The sequence below is a fragment of the Capricornis sumatraensis genome, chromosome 11, assembly GCF_032405125.1.
Source record: "Capricornis sumatraensis isolate serow.1 chromosome 11, serow.2, whole genome shotgun sequence".
Classification (NCBI taxonomy): Eukaryota; Metazoa; Chordata; class Mammalia; order Artiodactyla; family Bovidae; genus Capricornis; species Capricornis sumatraensis.
In genome coordinates, this window is record NC_091079.1 from 38,458,349 (window position 1) to 38,475,281 (window position 16,933).

General features: G+C 44.7%; 1 protein-coding gene across 1 annotated transcript in view; it reads right to left on the bottom strand.

Annotated features, from left to right (window-relative positions):
• Nucleotides 1–16,933, bottom strand: part of SPIDR (scaffold protein involved in DNA repair) — a 139,508-nt gene that overhangs the window by 77,868 nt on the left and 44,707 nt on the right. The gene's annotated exons all lie outside the window — the stretch shown is intronic.

Sequence of the window (16,933 nt, forward strand, 5' to 3'; positions counted from 1 at the left end):
ATGACACATGGGAGGAATTCTGATTCAAACACAAATCACAGATATAAAAGTGTGTAACTCTGTCCTGGCACTCTCCATGTTAGGACTTGTGACAGGAATGCCCACTGAAGCCTCAAGGAGTCCTCTGAGGACTCGCACGCTCTGCAGATGCTCAGTTGCCCCGTGAACCATGCATGGTGCTGCCTACTTTAAGCACACAGCCTCCTGGCACCAAACGTGTACACAGATGCCCCGACACACACAAGACATTCTCACCTTAGAGTCTCCAACCCCCACGTGAGATCGAGGACCATCCAGGGCGAATCTGGGCACAGAGGTGACTCGTACAAGCTTCCTTTCTGTTAATGCCATTTTTTGCACCACAAGAGGCTCACTGAAGATTCGCTAACTGACCACTCCTCTGCAGCACGGGTCCATCATCCCCCTAACCTTCTGCTGACTGACCACTCTGCAGCATGGATCCATCGTCCCCTTGACCTTCTGCTGACTGACCACTCCTCTGCAGCACGGGTCCATCATCCCCCTAACCTTCTGCTGACTGACCACTCCTCTGCAGCACGGGTCCATCATCCCCCTAACCTTCTGCTGACTGACCACTCCTCTGCAGCACAGATCCATCGTCCCCCTAACCTTCTGCTGACTGACCACTCCTCTGCAGCACAGATCCATCGTCCCCCTAACCTTCTGCTGACTGACCACTCTGCAGCACAGATCCATCGTCCCCCTAACCTTCTGCTGACTGACCACTCTGCAGCACAGATCCATCGTCCCCCTAACCTTCTGCTGACTGACCACTCCTCTGGAGCACGAGTCCATCATCCCCCCAATCTTCTAAAGGAAGACAGAGGGTCTTCTGAAGGCCAGAGTAATGCCTTCTCAGCACACATGTATGTTTGCGGGGAAAGAATCCCAACTCTGTACTTTCCACACAGAAATGAACATGAATAATAAATCACGTCAAAGACAACCAACTCAGAAATCTGGCTCACATATCACTTTGCTCTGAGCCTATAAAAGTCACAAGCGCTCTTGGTCCAGACTCCCTCCAATACCAATGGAGGAAACTGAATGCTCTAGCTTTGTCATTATCCAACAGGAATCAAAACATAAAGCTAATTTTTGAAAGCTAATGTCGCAGTGTAGAAGCCTGATACACAGTACTGCAGCCAGCTTGCGGGTCAACAATGGCAGGGGTTCAGTCATGCGACAGGGTGCATGCACCCTGACACAATGTGCTGTGAATGGCTCTCCACCTGGGATCCTCCTCCCAAACCTATACTGGCCTAAACATCAGGAGGACACAGAACGAGGGCTCTTCTACCAAACACCTAGCCAGCAATCCTCACAACCAGCAAGGTCATCATAAGAGAGCAGATCTATGACACACAGTCTGGAGTAGCCTAAGAAGACGTATCAGCTAAATGTAGTATGGTCTGTGGATGGAATCCTACACCAGAAAGAGGACATGAGGGAAAATCTGAGGAAATCTAGCAAAGTATAAGTTAATAATAACAGTGTCACTATTGGTTCAATAACCATGAGATTGCATGATAATAATATGATATTAAAAATAGCCTGAAACTTATATAAACTTATATAATATTGTAAACCAACTATAGTTCAATTAAAAACAATAGAGGAAGCTGTGTATGGGATATGTAGGACCTCTCTTTGCAAATCTAAAACTATTTTAAAATAAAAACTGTATTAAAATCAACGTTAAGAAAAGCAAAGCTAAGTGCATGCTTGTAAACTCCAATTACAGAGAATATTATTGCAGAGAAGGATCAAGTACAACAGAAGTAGCTCCATAACCTGGTGACTCAAAGCAATTATTTTAATAATCTGGTTACAATACCTTCTCTACTAAGACTCACGATGTTAGCAACTTCTAGGATTCCTAACCTTAAAATGTATAATCACAAAAAAGTTGGATTAGGCTGTGCAAAAAAAGCATCTGACAAGATCCAACACTCTTTCATGATAAAGATATTCAACAAACTAGGAATAGAAGGGAACTTCCTCAACCTGACATAGGACATATATGAAAAATCCACAACCAACATCAGACTCAATGGTGAAAGATAAAGTTCCCCCTAAGATCAGGAACAAAGTGAAAATACCTTTTCTTGCTACTTCCTTTTAACTGTTGTACTGGAAACTGCGCCCAGAGCAATTAGGTAAAAATAAGAAACAAATGACAAATATACTAGAAAGGAAGAAGTAAAACTGGTCTTCAGACTAGTTACAATAGTTGTTATTAAAAGAAAGACAGCAACATGTGGTAGGGAGGGTGTGGAGACATCACAGTCCTGATACAGGAATATGAAATGGTGCGTCTCTGGTGGCTCCTCAGAGAGTTCAACACAGAATTACCATATAGCCCAGCAATACTACTCCTGGGGATATGCCCAAGAAAAATGAAAATATCCGTTCCCAAAGACTTCTAGAAATATTCACAGAGCATCATTCATCACAGCCCGAAGTGGAAACAACCCAAATGTAAATCAGCTGATGAGTGGGTAAACACAAATGTGATGTATCTATACACTGGAATATTATTCAGCCATAAGGACAGAAGGCTCCAACATGGACAAACTTTGAAAACATGATGCTGAGTGAAAGACACCAGGCACAGAAGTCCACATACCGTTAGGACTCCATTTACACGAAATGTCCAGGACGGGTGGAGACGTAGAGACGGAAAGCAGGGCTGTGGCTGCCAGAGGCCAGGGGTGGGGGAGGCTCATAAGAGGGACTGATAATGGGCACAGGATATGCTGGAACCAAATAGAAGTGGTGGCTGCACGACACTGTGATGAACTAAGTATCATTGAGCTGTATGCTTTCAAATGGTTAGTTTTATGTGAATTTCAACTCAATCCAAAAAAAAATTTTTTTAAGAAAAGGTGGCATGGATACACAGAATCCATGTGTTCTAACAGGCATTCAGGGAACCAGTCCCACAATGTACAATTCCTCCCCAGGCAGTGATGGAAACAGCCCCTCCTCGTGTAAACTTCCAGGCGGCCTGAGAGCCCCTGAGAGGGGCTTCACTGCCACACCTCAGTCCCAGGTTTGGTCTCTGCTCCCCTTTTCATCGACCTGCCCCCACCCCAGAACAGAGCACCAACTCTTCCTTAGGAAGCACCTGGAAGAAATGCCAAGTTTAAACATAAACAGACTCCGGCAGACTATCCCCATGTTGGATGACACTAGATACCAAATATGCTGTAGCCCTGGTACAAAGCATGTCACTGTAGGAATCTCATTCTGGCCTTTTCTGAAGAGAAGATGACGCATTAATGAGCAGAGTGAAAACTGGAATTACTTGCTTTTGAAAGATTTAAAGATAACATTTTCCAGTGTCTTTGCTGTCACTGCAGTTTTCTACTTTTCTGCAGCTCCCAGAAAATCAGGCCTTCGAAGAACGCCTAAGGTCTCCAACACACCGGGGTCCTACTGCTGCTTCTCTGGGTGTAGACTCATGGTGCAGAGCCTCCTAGGCCACCTCCCAGTTTTCCAGTTCAGTTCAGTTCAGTTGCTCAGTCATGTCTGACTCTTTGCGACCCCATGAATCACAGCATGCCAGGCCTCCCTGTCCATCACCAACTCCCGGAGTTCACCCAAACTCATGTGCATCGAGTCGGTGATGCCATCCAGCCATCTCATTCTCTGTCGTCCCCTTCTCCTCCTGCCCCCAATCCCTCCCAGCATCAGGGTCTTTTCCAATGAGTCAACTCTTCGCATGAGGTGGCCAAAGTATTGGAGTTTCAGCCTCAGCATCAGTCCTTCCAATAAACACCAGTTTTCCAAGAGGCTGTGTAAGTGGTGTATTGGTCTTGGTCTCTAAGTCATATTCAACTCTTTCTGACCGCAGGGACTGTAGTCCGCCAGACTCCTCTGTCCATGGAGTTTTCCAGCAAGAATACTGGAGTGGTTGCCATTTCCTTCTCCAGGGGATCTTCCCTGGAGTATGACCCAGGGATCAAACCCACAGCTCCTGCATCTCCTGTTCTGGCAGGCAGATTCTTTGCTGCTGCGCCACCAGGGAAGCCCCTGGTATAAGTGGTGAGACGTTGGGAAATGTGGCTCTTCTCTTTCCACTCCCCTACGTGTAGCCGGCCTGGTCCTCTCTGCTCCCTCTGTGTTCAGAATCCACCATGGGGAGAGGAAAGACAGGCCAGGACACAGCCAGAGACCCCACAAAGCAGTGGGCTGACAGTAAGGGCTACTTTAAGCCCGGAGACTGGCCCAGCCAGCTGCCCCTGCATGATTCAGACCTTCTCTCTTTCATTCAAGTCATGGGTTCCTTCCTCCTCACTAAGTTTCATTAAAATGTTGTTTTCATCCTTTTATCTTCTACCTGTGGGGGCTTGCTTCTATCTTGATTTCTTAACTTAGCTCTGCATTAATTGTAACAAATCCCTTAAAACCTTCAGTCATTTGCAACAGGTTTTTTTTTTTTTTCCTCTTGATGAACACCCTGGACCCAGAGCAGCTCTTACTCCTTCCTTGCTTCCTCCCTAGAAGCCCCCCTGCCTGCTGCTTTATACTGAATAACCCCCCTGCAGGGGCCCTGAGTCTTTCCTGAAGCACAGTGTCCCTGGCAATTCAGAAAACCACCCACCCTAAGCCTCCCCATAGGCCTCTTTAGAGGAATGATGGCTCCGTGCTCTGCTGTGCCCACAGCTTGGTTCGTCCTGCCTAAAGACAGCGACACAGCCAGCCATGCACTGCACCCTCAGCGCCTCACCCACGGCTGTTTCTCCCATCCCCACAGGCTGCCTTCGTGGTTCTGCACCAAAACCAATGAATCAGTCCTTGACCTCAGATGGTTAAACGGGGGCAGTGAAATTCAAAAACAGCATGTATGGGCTGATTTTGAAAGTACTGACAAGCGCCAGTACACAACACCTGGCCATTATCCTCACTATACAACGAGCACTGTCTAGATGCCCTTGTATCCATCCCTCTCTTTTTGTATCTGTACAAATAAACGTGAAGGTTCAGAATATTTTCATCACTGCCAGGCCAACTGATCCAGAAGAGACCAGGGGTCCTTGTTCACAGTGTCTCTCTCTTCCCAAGAATGGTTTTGGAGGATACGTTTGCTGCAGTTTTCTGGGGCACATGGCACTCATCAGGCTCAAGCTAATTAGAACTTCAGGGCCAAGAAATGAGCACAATGAGGGCAAGCCTCCCAAGACTGCCAGCTGGCTGCCCCAAGTGCTCTGGGTCCAACAGCAGCTGGGAGGCAGGGCGGAACAGGTCCACGTGACAGAGGCGAGCAGGGGGAGAGGGGGCGGCAAGCGTGGCAGCCCAGCTGGAGTGGGAGGTCAAGTCCGGTCTCTCTGATCTCGCCCCTTTGTGCGTCTGGCTGCAGAGGCATGCGGGGCTGAGTGTCTGCATCTGCTCCCCTCTCCCCATGCTCCCCACCCCGACGCTGCCGGCTGGCACCCTGTCTCCCACGGCTCCACTCTGCGCTGTCCTCTAACAGCACACATTCCAGAGTGCCGTCTGGCTCACAGGAAAGTTCTAGCGTGACCACAACACAGCTCCAGATCAAGCTGCAGGCACGAGAGGGTAGGGGTGCAGACCATCAGAGGTCTCCAGCCTCTTTAAGGAACAGAAGTTTCCAGAGAAAGGAGGTCAGGAACAGGCAGAAAATTCCACGCCTTTTATATAGGACCACCTTGAAACCATTCTTGATCTTGATGGATAACAGGTGCTGGAAAATCACCAAGGTCAGACTAAGAAGCAAACTCTGAACTATGGATACACGTACCACAGTCGTCTGGCTATGAATCTGGAAAATTACTCTTGCTGTCTTCATCAGGTTATGAACATTTTATTTTCCTAAATATCTGTACTCATATCACTAGGCTGTTGCCATTCCTTTTGATTTTTTCCTTCAAGTATATCACTGGTTTAATATATAAAAAAAGAACGAGGGAACTTTCATTGCTATTTCATATTATCAATAAGCTCATTAAGGATACATATACACATTCAAGGTACACATATGCTGTAACTATAAACAGGATCAATGATATAGGTTGGTATTACACAGTTTAAAGAACATGAACATACTGCTTTCAAATTATCCATAGCTCTGATTCTACTCTGAAACATTTAAAACTGCAACCAGCTACCTGTAATCTGACACTAGACCAACAAAATGATAAAAGCTTCAAAAGGAGATAAAGGGTAGGAAAATGGATCCATTTTGTGCCATCTAGAAGAGGAGAAATGAAACTCACACAAACCATCATAAATGCCAAAAGACATACATCTAACTGAAAAAATATTTAGGGATATATAAATACAGATATAGTAGGCACAGTATGTGTACCAGGAGGCAATAATAACTATTCCTACACACAATCCTTACCCGCAAGGAGGTGACAACCTTCCAGTAAAGAACGACACTTCTGTAACTAACTTCCATACAAAGGACCACAGCTGTCATAAAGCAAATAGTGTTAAGAGTGTATGCTTGGCACCAGGCATTTTATAAATCTTATCTCACTGAATCTTCAAAACAATTATACAAGACTGACGATGACATTACTAACTAACAGCATGAGGCTGTTAAGAAAAAAATGAAGAGCGTTAAGATTATCTATCTACCTATCTTTAACCAAGAAAATATAGCTAGTAGGTTAGCAAAGCTCAGATTCAAACCCACGCCTGCCTACTTTCAAAATTTGCTTTTTTTTCCCATTCTAATGCACTGATAAAGAGACTATTTCCACGGCTAAAACCAGGAGAGACTCGGCAGGGCAAATGGCATACAACCATAGTGAAGTCTGCACAGGCCTCAACAGACTGAGAAAATGAGCTGGGGATGAGCTGCTGTGAGAATACCACAGCATTAAATTACCACTTTGGTTTTTCTGCCTCGAGACAATTAAGAGAGCTTGCAGGGAAATTAAGAAAGAAAAAGAAATAAGATACATCCAGATTGAAAGTGAAGAAGTAAAACTATCTTTATTCAAAGACTACATGATTTTATGTATGAAAAATCCTAAGGAAACCACTAAAAAACTATGGCAGCTAACAAGCAAATTCAAAAAGACTTCAGAGTATAGGCCAATATATAAAAATCACCTTCATATCTACATATTAGCAATGAACAATCTGAAATTAAGGAAACAACTGCATTTATAATAGTATAAAAACAGACAATACTCAGGTATAAATTCAACGGCTGAAAACTATAAAGCACTGCTGAAAGAAATGAAAGATCTAATTGAAAGACATCCCATGTTTATGGATCCAAAGACTAAATACTGATAAGATAGCAATTTTCTTCAAATTGACATACATATTCAACACACTCTCTATCAAACACCCAGTTGATTTACTGCAAAATAAAAAACAATTAACAAGCTGACTCTAAAACTCATATGTAAATATAAAAGACTCAGAATTCTGAACATAATCTTGGAAAAATACAGTTAAAGGACTTATGCTTCCTGATTTTGAAACATAATATAAACATAAAGTAACTCAGATCACTGCAGTGCTAGCATAGAGACATGCAGACAGCAAAGGGGGAGAAATGAGAGGTTAGAAATACACACTTACATGTACAGTCGACTGATTTTTGACAAGGTTGCCAAGAAAACTCCACAGACAGAGTAGTCATGTTAGCATGACTGTGGGGCTGGACCACACCATAAACAAAAATCATTCAAATGGATCACAGACCTAAATGGAAGAGTAAACCTATTAAATCTTAGAAGAAAATTCAGAAGCAAACCTTCATAACCCTGGATTAGGCAACGGTTCCTTAGATGCAACACCAAAAGCACAAGCAACCAAACAAACAAGCCAAAAGGTAAATTGGACATCACCAAAATTATAAACTTCTGTTTCAAAGAGGGCTATAAAAAAGGGGGCGGGGGTGGAAATCCCACCAGATAATGGCAGAAAATATTTGCAAATCATATATATGAGACTTATATACAGAATAAAGAACTCTTATAATTCAACAAAAAAGGACAAATAACCCAATTAAGAAAGTAGGCAAAGGATTTAAACTAGCATTTCTCCAAAGAAGTATACAAATGAGCAAGATACATGAAAAGATGCTCAACATTGTTACTCCTTAGGGAAACATAAGTCAAAGCCACAATGAGATACAGCTTCATACCCACTAGGATGGCCGGAGGAAAAACCCGCAATGAGATATGGCTCCATAACATTAGGATGGCTAGTAGAAAAAAGACCATCACAAGCGTTGAGCACGACGTGGAGGAACTAGAGCTGTCACACAGAACTGGTGGGAATGTAAAATGCTGCAGTTTCTCTCAGCTCAGTTCTGTTCAGTCGCTCAGTAGTGTCTGACTCTTTGCGACCCCATGAATCGCAGCATGCCAGGCCTCCCGGTCCATCACCAACTCCCAGAGTCCACCCAAACCCATGTGCATTGTGTCGATGATGTCATCCAACCATCTCATCCTCTGTAGTCCCCTTTTCCTCCTGCCCCTAATCTTTCCCAGCAGCAGGGTCTTTTCAAATGAGTCAGCTCTCTGCATCAGGTGGCCAAAGTATTCGAGTTTCAGCCTCAGCATCAGTCCTTCCAATGAACACCCAGGACTGATCTCCTTTAGAATGGACTGGTTGGATATCCTTGCAGTCCAAGGGACTCTCAAGAGTCTTCTCCAACACCACAGTTCAAAAGCATCAATTTTTCAGCGCTCAGCTTTCTTCATAGTCCAGCTCTCACATCCATACATGACCACTGGAAAAACCATAGTTGCCTTGACTAGACGGACCTTTGTTGGCAAAGTAATGTCTCTGCTTTTGAATATGCTATCTAGGTTGGTCATAACTTTCCTTCGAAGGAGTAAGCGTCTTTTAACTTCATGGCTGCAGTCACCATCTGCAGTGATTTTGGAGCCCCCAAAAATAAAGTCTGACACTGTTTTCACTGTTTCCCCATCTATTTCCCATGAAGTGATAGGACCAGATGCCATGATCTTCGTTTTCTGAATGTTGAACTTTACGCCAACTTTTTCACTCTCCTCTTTCACTTTCATCAAGAGGCTTTTTAGTTCCTCTTCACTGTCTGCCATAAGGGTGGTGTCATCTGCGTATCTGAGGTTATTGATATTTCTCCCAGCAATCTTGATTCCAGCTTGTGCTTCTGCCAGCCCCACGTTTCTCATGATGTACTCTGGATAGAAGTTAAATAAGCAGGGTGACAATATACAGCGTTGACGTACTCCTTTTCCTATTTGGAACCAGTCTGTTGTTCCATGTCCAGTTCTAACTGTTGCTTCCTGACCTGCATATAGGTTTCTCAAGAGGCAGGTCAGGTGGTCTGGTATTCCCAACTCTTTCAGAATTTTCCACAGTTTATTGTGATCCACACAGTCAAAGGCTTTGGCATAGTCAATAAAGCAGAAATAGATGTTTTTCTACGTTACTGACTGTGCCAAAGCAGTTTCTTTGGAAAACACTAATTCCGCAGAGAATTTAAAAAAGAGTTACCATATGACCCAGATATTCCACTCCCAGATATATACTGAAAAATTATGTCCACAGAAAAAACTTGGATTAAAATGTTCATAGCAGCACTATTACAAAAGAGACAAATCCATAGAGACAAAAGTAGATTAATGGTTGCCATGGCTGGGAGAAGGGAAGTTAGCAGCCAACTGGTATGGAGTTTCTTTTTGAGGCAATAAAAATGTTGTAATACTAGAATATGGCCACGACTGACCAATTCTGCAAATATAAAGTATTGAACTGCACACTGTAAAAGGGTGAATTTTTACAGCATGTGAATTATATAAAAAAGAGGAGACAGAAGTAAGGTAGTTCCAACGCTGACACCTCTTCATGTGCATTAAGAACAGCAAGACCTAGAGCTGTAATTCCACGAACGCGATGCTGTTTTTACCCTTCACAGTACTCCAGAATGTGAACAGAAGGAAGGGCGCAGAGAACGTAATAGGTCTGGATGTCAAGTTAGTAGAATCACCAGTAATAAGACAGGCTATGAAGGAATCAGGGCTGAATGACCCTGTGATATCACAAGGACCACCAAGAGCTGTTTGAGAGATCAAACAGGCAAATGGTAGGAGCTAGGCAGCTGAGATCAGAGGCTTTAAGACTCATGAACACAGAGCTTTGAATTTACTGAGAGCACAGGTAAGTAAGGAGAACCTGAGGAATGGGCTGTGACATCGTTTATGAGGAGACATTAAGAAAATGATGCTCTGCTCTTCTATCTCTGCATCACAATAAAAATACTCAAACCATTGAAGAGGAGTGATTCCAATTTTTCTACAATATGAAGAAATAAAGTACAAGTAACAATAACAACCTATGAACATGTGTTGCTGCGCAGGTCGATCAATACAATCACTGCACAGACTGGTGGAGTGTGGGGGACACAGAAGAGCACGTGGGGTGGCCTATGTGTCCTGGTGAGGAGGAGCGGTCGTCCTCCCTCTGCGCTCTCTCCCTGTGGACATGCATGATTTGCTGTTCTGAAGGAACTCCATGCCACTCTGTCTTGATACACACAAGAAGAAGGAAAAACGGTATCTATCTTCGGAGCAAGAAACAGAATGCCTGCACTCTAGTTCTCTTGTGCCATTGAATGCTGAGCATTCTCATTCCCTTCTACATCAGTAAGACCTTGCTATCAAAACCTGTTCACGCTCCTTGCATCCCACCCTCTTCCATGCCCAGGGAGCTAGCTTCCACCTTCCTCCCACCCCCTCGGCAACTCCTGTGCATAAGTCACCCAGGAACTTCACTGGCGTCATCTGTCACCTTGTCAGGCATCTCTGCAGCATCAGATCAGCTGCCCTCTATCACCCGAGGCACTGCCCCATGACGCGGTCCTGCCACAACCAGCCCTTCCCCTCCAGGCTCCTCTGTGCTCCCTCATCTACCCATCCTCCAGTGCTGCAGAACCTGGAGTCTTGAAGCCAATGTTTTCCTTCCTTGGTGTCTGCCATGTCCCCAGTGTGCTCGCATCCACTGCCCTGGCTTTAGACAGCCTCTGCCTGTGATGGAACAGCTCTGAAGGTGTAAAGGCAGGAGGGCCGAGGGCATCTTGCTCTCTCTCCAGGCCCTAGGACCTCTGGAATCCGGCACCATGGACAAACGTACTCTTCAATTAGCCACACATGAATGCACATACAAATACACAGACTGGCAAGCTGGAGGCTAAAAATCCCTCAATACTGACCTCCAAGCTAAAGTCTTCCCTGACTGTGAGATCTGTTTATCCAGACTGTTCACCTGACACCCTTTCCTGGATGCCTCAAAGGAATCTCAAACTGAACAGGCCCCAGATTGAATCTGCCTGAGAAGTACTCTTTCTATTTCCTTCTGCCTTACCACTCCCAACCCTCCATCCAGTCACGCGCACATGAGAAGTGTCTCCATTTCCCTGCGGCATCGTGTGAGATGGGAGCCTGGTCTGTGCTGGGCCCGGCAGGAGCTTCCTCGGGGCCTCTCTGCTTCCACTGGGGCCGTGCTCCATGCCCTCTCATTCCCAAACCATTTCCGTCCCACAGCTGACGTGTCTGTTGGACAGGCACACCCGTGGCCCACACTCACTTGCCACTCTGCCACCTCCTTCCTGTTTGGAGCTCTTGAAGGCCCCCCACACTCCAACCTCCATGGGTACTTCTCTTTCATCTCTTTTTCATCCAACATCCTCTGAGCTTTCCAGTGTCACTTAAGTAGCACTGCCTCAGAACACAGCCCTTCGATCCCCAAACTAAGTTCTGTCGACTCACTGTCTCTCAGAGTATCCCATTTGTTCTTACCAAGCCCTGAGCACAACTTAAAATCATAAATGTCTTTGCTTTCAATTGGTTTATGTGGGACTCCCTCACCAGACAATGCTCCGTGAGCACAGGACAATGCCTGGTTTTGTCAACTATGTAGAACCAGAACCCAACCCAGGACCAGAGGAAGTGAAAAGAGGAAGAAATGTAAGCCAAGAGACTTAAGTAAGGGTCAAAAGATGAAAAGAGAATAAAATGTCAAAGTAGAGAGAAAGGAAAATGTTTTTCTTTCCTGAGTTCAGTTCAATGAATTTCCATGAAACTAAAATGCAACTTACGGAGAAGGAAATGGCAACCCACTCCAGCATTCTTGCCTGGAGAATCCCATGGACAGAGGAACCTGGGGGGCTACTGTCCCTGAGGTCACAAAGAGTTGGACATGACTGAGCAAAACACAACATTAGTTCAGTTCAGTTACTCATTGTGTCTGACTCTTTGTGACTCCACGGACTGCAGTACGCCAGGCTTCCTTGTCCATCACCAACCCCCAGAGCTTGCTCAAACTCATGTCCATCGAGTCAGTGATGCCATCCAACCATCTCATCCTCTGTCATCCCCTTCTCCTCCTGCCCTCAATGTTTCCCAGTATCAGGGTCTTTTCCAGTGAGTCAGTTCTTCCCATGAGGTGGCCAAAGTATTGGAGATTCAGCTTCAGCATCAGTCCTTCCAATGAATATTCAGGACTGACTTCCTTTAAGATTGACTGTTTTGATCTCCTTAGACTCTGAAGAGTCTTCTCCAACACCACAGTTCAAAAGCATCAATTCTTCTGTGCTCACCTTTCTTTACGGTCCAACTCTTGCACCCATACATGATTACTGGAAAAACCATAGCTTTGACTAGATTGACTTTTGTTGGCAGAGTACTGTCTCTGCTTTTTAATATGCTGTCTAGGTTGGTCACAGCTTTTCTCCAAGGAGCGTCTTTTAATTTCACGGCTGCAGTCACCATCTGCAGTGATTTTTGGAGCCCCCAGAAAGAAAGTCTATCACTGTTTCCATTGTTTCCCCATCTATTCGCCATGAAGTGATGGGACTGGATGCCATGATCTTCATTTTTTGAATGCTGAGTTTTAAGCCAGCTTTTTTACTCTCCTCTTTCACCTTCAAATCAAGAGGCTCTTTAGTTCTTCTTCACTTTCTGCCATAAGGGTGGTATCATCTGCATATCTGAGGTTACTGATATTTCTCCCAGCAATCTTGATTCCAGTTTGTGCTTCATCCAGTCCAGCATTTCACATGATATACCCTGCATAGAAGTTAAACAAGCAGGGTGACAATATACAGCCTTAATGTACTCCTTCCCCAATTTGGAACCAGTGTGTTGTTCTGTGTCTGGTTCTAACTGTTGCTTCTTGACCTGCATACAGATTTCTCAGGAGGCAGGTCAGGTGGTCTGTATTCCCATCTCTTTAAGAATTTTCCACAGTTTGTTGTGATCCACGCAGTCAAAGGCTTTGATGTAGTCAATAAAGCAAAAGTAGATGTTTTTCTGGAACTCTCTTGCTTTTTTGATGATCCAACAGATGTTGGCAATTTGATCTCTGGTTCCTCTCCCTTTTCTAAAACCAGCTTGAACCGCTGGAAGTTCATGGTTCCCATACTGTTGAAGGCTGGCTTGGAGAATTTTGAGCATTATTTTGCTAGCATGTGAGATGAGTGCAATTGTGTGATAAATTGACATTATCTGGCATTGCCTTTCTTTGGGATTGGAATGAAAACTGACCTTTTCCAGTCCTGTTGCCACTGCTGAGTTTTCCTAATTTGCTGGCATATTGAGTGCAGCACCTTCACAGCATCATCTTTGAGGATTTGAAAGAGCACAACAAGAATTTCATCACCTCCACTAGCTTTGTTCATAGTGATGCTTCCTAAGACTCACTTGACTTCACATTCTAGGATGTCTGGCTCTAGGTGAGTGATCACACCATCATGGTTACCTGGGTCATGATGCTCTTTTTTGTACAATTCTTCTGTGTATTCTTGCCACCTCTTCTTAGTATCTTCTGCCTCTATTAGGTCCATACCATTTCTGTCCTTTATTGTGCCCAACTTTGCATGAAATGTTCCCTTGGTATCTCCAGTTTTCTTGAAGAGATCTCTAATCTTTCCCATTTTATTGTTTTCCTCTATTTCTTTGCACTGATCAGTGAGGAAGGCTTTCTTATTTCTTGCTATTCTTTGGAACTCTGCATTCAAATGGGTATATCTTTCCTTTCTCTTTTGCCTTTAGCTTCCCTTCTTTTCTCAGCTATTTGTAAGGCCTCGTCAAACAACCATTTTGCCTTTTTCCATTTCTTTTTTTTGGGGGATGGTCTTGATCCCTGCCTCCTGTACAGTGTAACAAACCTCAGTCCATAGTTCTTTGGGCACTCTGTCTATCAGATCTAATCCCCTGAAACAGTTAAATAAGAAGGGTCTGTCCCTCCAGGCTTTCTTCCAAATGCAAGACCATTGAGCAAGTTCTATGAATTCAATGCCCTCACGAAAGACTAATTCTCCCACAATAAATGTTTCTGCAGTGACAGGCTAGAAACAACGTGTGTCTCTGAGGGATAAAATTATCTGTCCCTTGAGCATCTCAAGGAAAAAGGAAGTGATGGTTTCAAAAAAAGGGAGGAAGAAAGCCAATCACCACGGACAGGGAGGAGCGTGGTCTAGACGCCACTCTGCCAGGCGGGGGTTGTGGCAGGCAGCCCACTTCTGCGCCCTCTGCTGCAGTTCCCTCCAGTAGAAACTAGTGCTCCCCCGGGCTAAAAAGCCTGTGGTCTGATTAGTCATACGTTTACCTAGCACTCATCCAACATGCAGTGGGTCCAGGTAAAGGTGTGTTCTGGCTCTGAACAGACTTCCTGCTTACTGTTTAGGGAGTGCTTTGGGTCCGTCTTCTGTTACTTTTGATTGAATGATTTATAAAACTAAAGTACTTGTGGCTTACTCTGATATACAACACTTTGAGAAACCAAGTAGAAATGTTTTTTTTTGATAGCGTGAGTTAAAAGAAGTCATTCAAAAGGACAATGGACAGCAGACTTACATATGACATTTCTGAAATCTAACGTAAACTTTCGCTAATGTTTCACAGCTCAGAGGACAAATCTATCTGACCCTCTTCAGGACTGGCAGGCCTCAAATAAAATTCTTTAATTTCAAAGGTGACAAAAATTGGGCTGTATGCCATCAGAAGCTAAGTTGTGACTGATCTCATAAAAGTGACATGGCTAGAGTGCTGGGAGCAGACAGACAAAACGCGGTCAAGGTGCCAAGTTAGACACAGAGTCATCACGGTGTTTCCTCAGGAGGGCATCTGACCTGGTTGGCCAGGAGGGGAGAATCACTGTAGCAAGAGTCCCAGAAAACAGACTTGCTTCTGTTTATGCCCAGGCACAGGCCTCAATTTACTCTGACATGGCAATTTCTGGCTCTATGGAAACACGTGGTGCTCAGAGAAGACTTCAGTTCACTGCTGGAGCAGAGGTGCTGGGGAAAAGCAGGTGAGCTAACTCAGGGGAGTGGCCCTCACTGTTCAGTCTCCCTGCTATGTCCTCCGTGCTCGGGCCTCCGGACAAGACTGACTCCGTGCGCTGCACGGCTGCCTGAAGTTACCAGCAGTCAGGAAGTTACAGGCAGAAATCGCTGATAGAAAAGAGCGTTCCGGGCAACGTGCCTAAGTCTTCTGCGGGTGTCTCCCCTCGTACCGTGTTGCACATGCAGGTATGAAGCTCTACACCAGGACACATGCTGCTGAGAGACTCTCAAGGACATGCCTTATACCCACCAGCAGAGAATTAGTAGAGGGCTAAGGGTCTTATTCCTTCTATATTAATTGGATTTGTAAACTGGAGAACCTGATCAATATTACAGCAAATGAATCTAGAAAAAACTAATGGATTATACAGTAAGACCTTTCTATACCCCAAATACATCACAGAAGGCTTGTCTCCCAACCCAGGCCAAACGCTACGACCTCCATCCAGAAGGACCACTCTTCCTCAGGGTGCACAGTCTACTCAGGTCCCATGCCGGCTTTCCAGGGTGACTGGCCCCTGGTCATCTAGCATCTAAACAGCCTGCTTCCAAGTCAATATTCTTCTCTTTCTTTCAGGTCCAGTATTCTCTACAACCCTGTCATGTGGGATTCTATATCTCACGATGGTTTTCCTTCATCCACATATAACTGTCAGCAAGTCAATCTCTGAGGCCCAGTGTTCTCATCTGTGAAATGGGTTACCATCCTCCAGCCTCTGTTTACAATCTCACATGTGCTACAAGAAGTCTCCATGCCCACTGATACATATTCATTACATCTGATTAACTTGGTGTTGCTTTCTTATTTCTGAGCTTTACGCCTGCCCTGCCTTCAGTCCTCTGTGAGCACAGCCTCAGTTGGTATGTGCCAGGCGTGAGCAGTGCTCTGCAGGCCTCAGGATCTCCTCCTCAGAGCCCAGCATGGTCACAGACCGCAGAAGAAGCCAAGCAAGACAGAACCTTTGTCTGATCTGTAACTGTCTCAGGTAATTCTGTTTAGAAGGACACAATTTTAAGTCTAGCACAAAACTGGTCAACAGCTACAAGTATGTTAAAGACCTAAAGACGGATATTCTGGTTTCACACATACATTTTCCAAACAGAATAAAAATAAACTTTTCTATAATTCCACAAGAAATATTCTGTAACTCTCCACCTGAAAGGACGGTGAAATTCATGGTCCTTCAAAGTAAGCTGCAGTCCACTGGAAGGCGACTGACAGGTAACAGAGTCGTGCTTCCTGCCGCTCCTTCCCAATAACACCAGAAAGCACCGTAAGGACAGGATGCCTGTGACTTGTTATTTCTTCAGTATGTGTTTCTCTAACAGCAGAGGCACAAAATGATTGATTGTCAGATAAACTAGCATCTATGCTTTTAATTTCTATTCTTCTGTAAATCTGTCTTACTGCTTTGAGGGCAATTTAACTTAGAAAGATAACCTCAGAAGGGTCTGACAAGGATAAAGAAACTCTTACTCAACCATGTGTCTACAGCTATCTGAAAACACACAACCAGGAAGAGTCTAAGTGTGAGTAGCAAGATGCCACTCCCAACATCTGCTGGAGTGAAGCACTGTGAA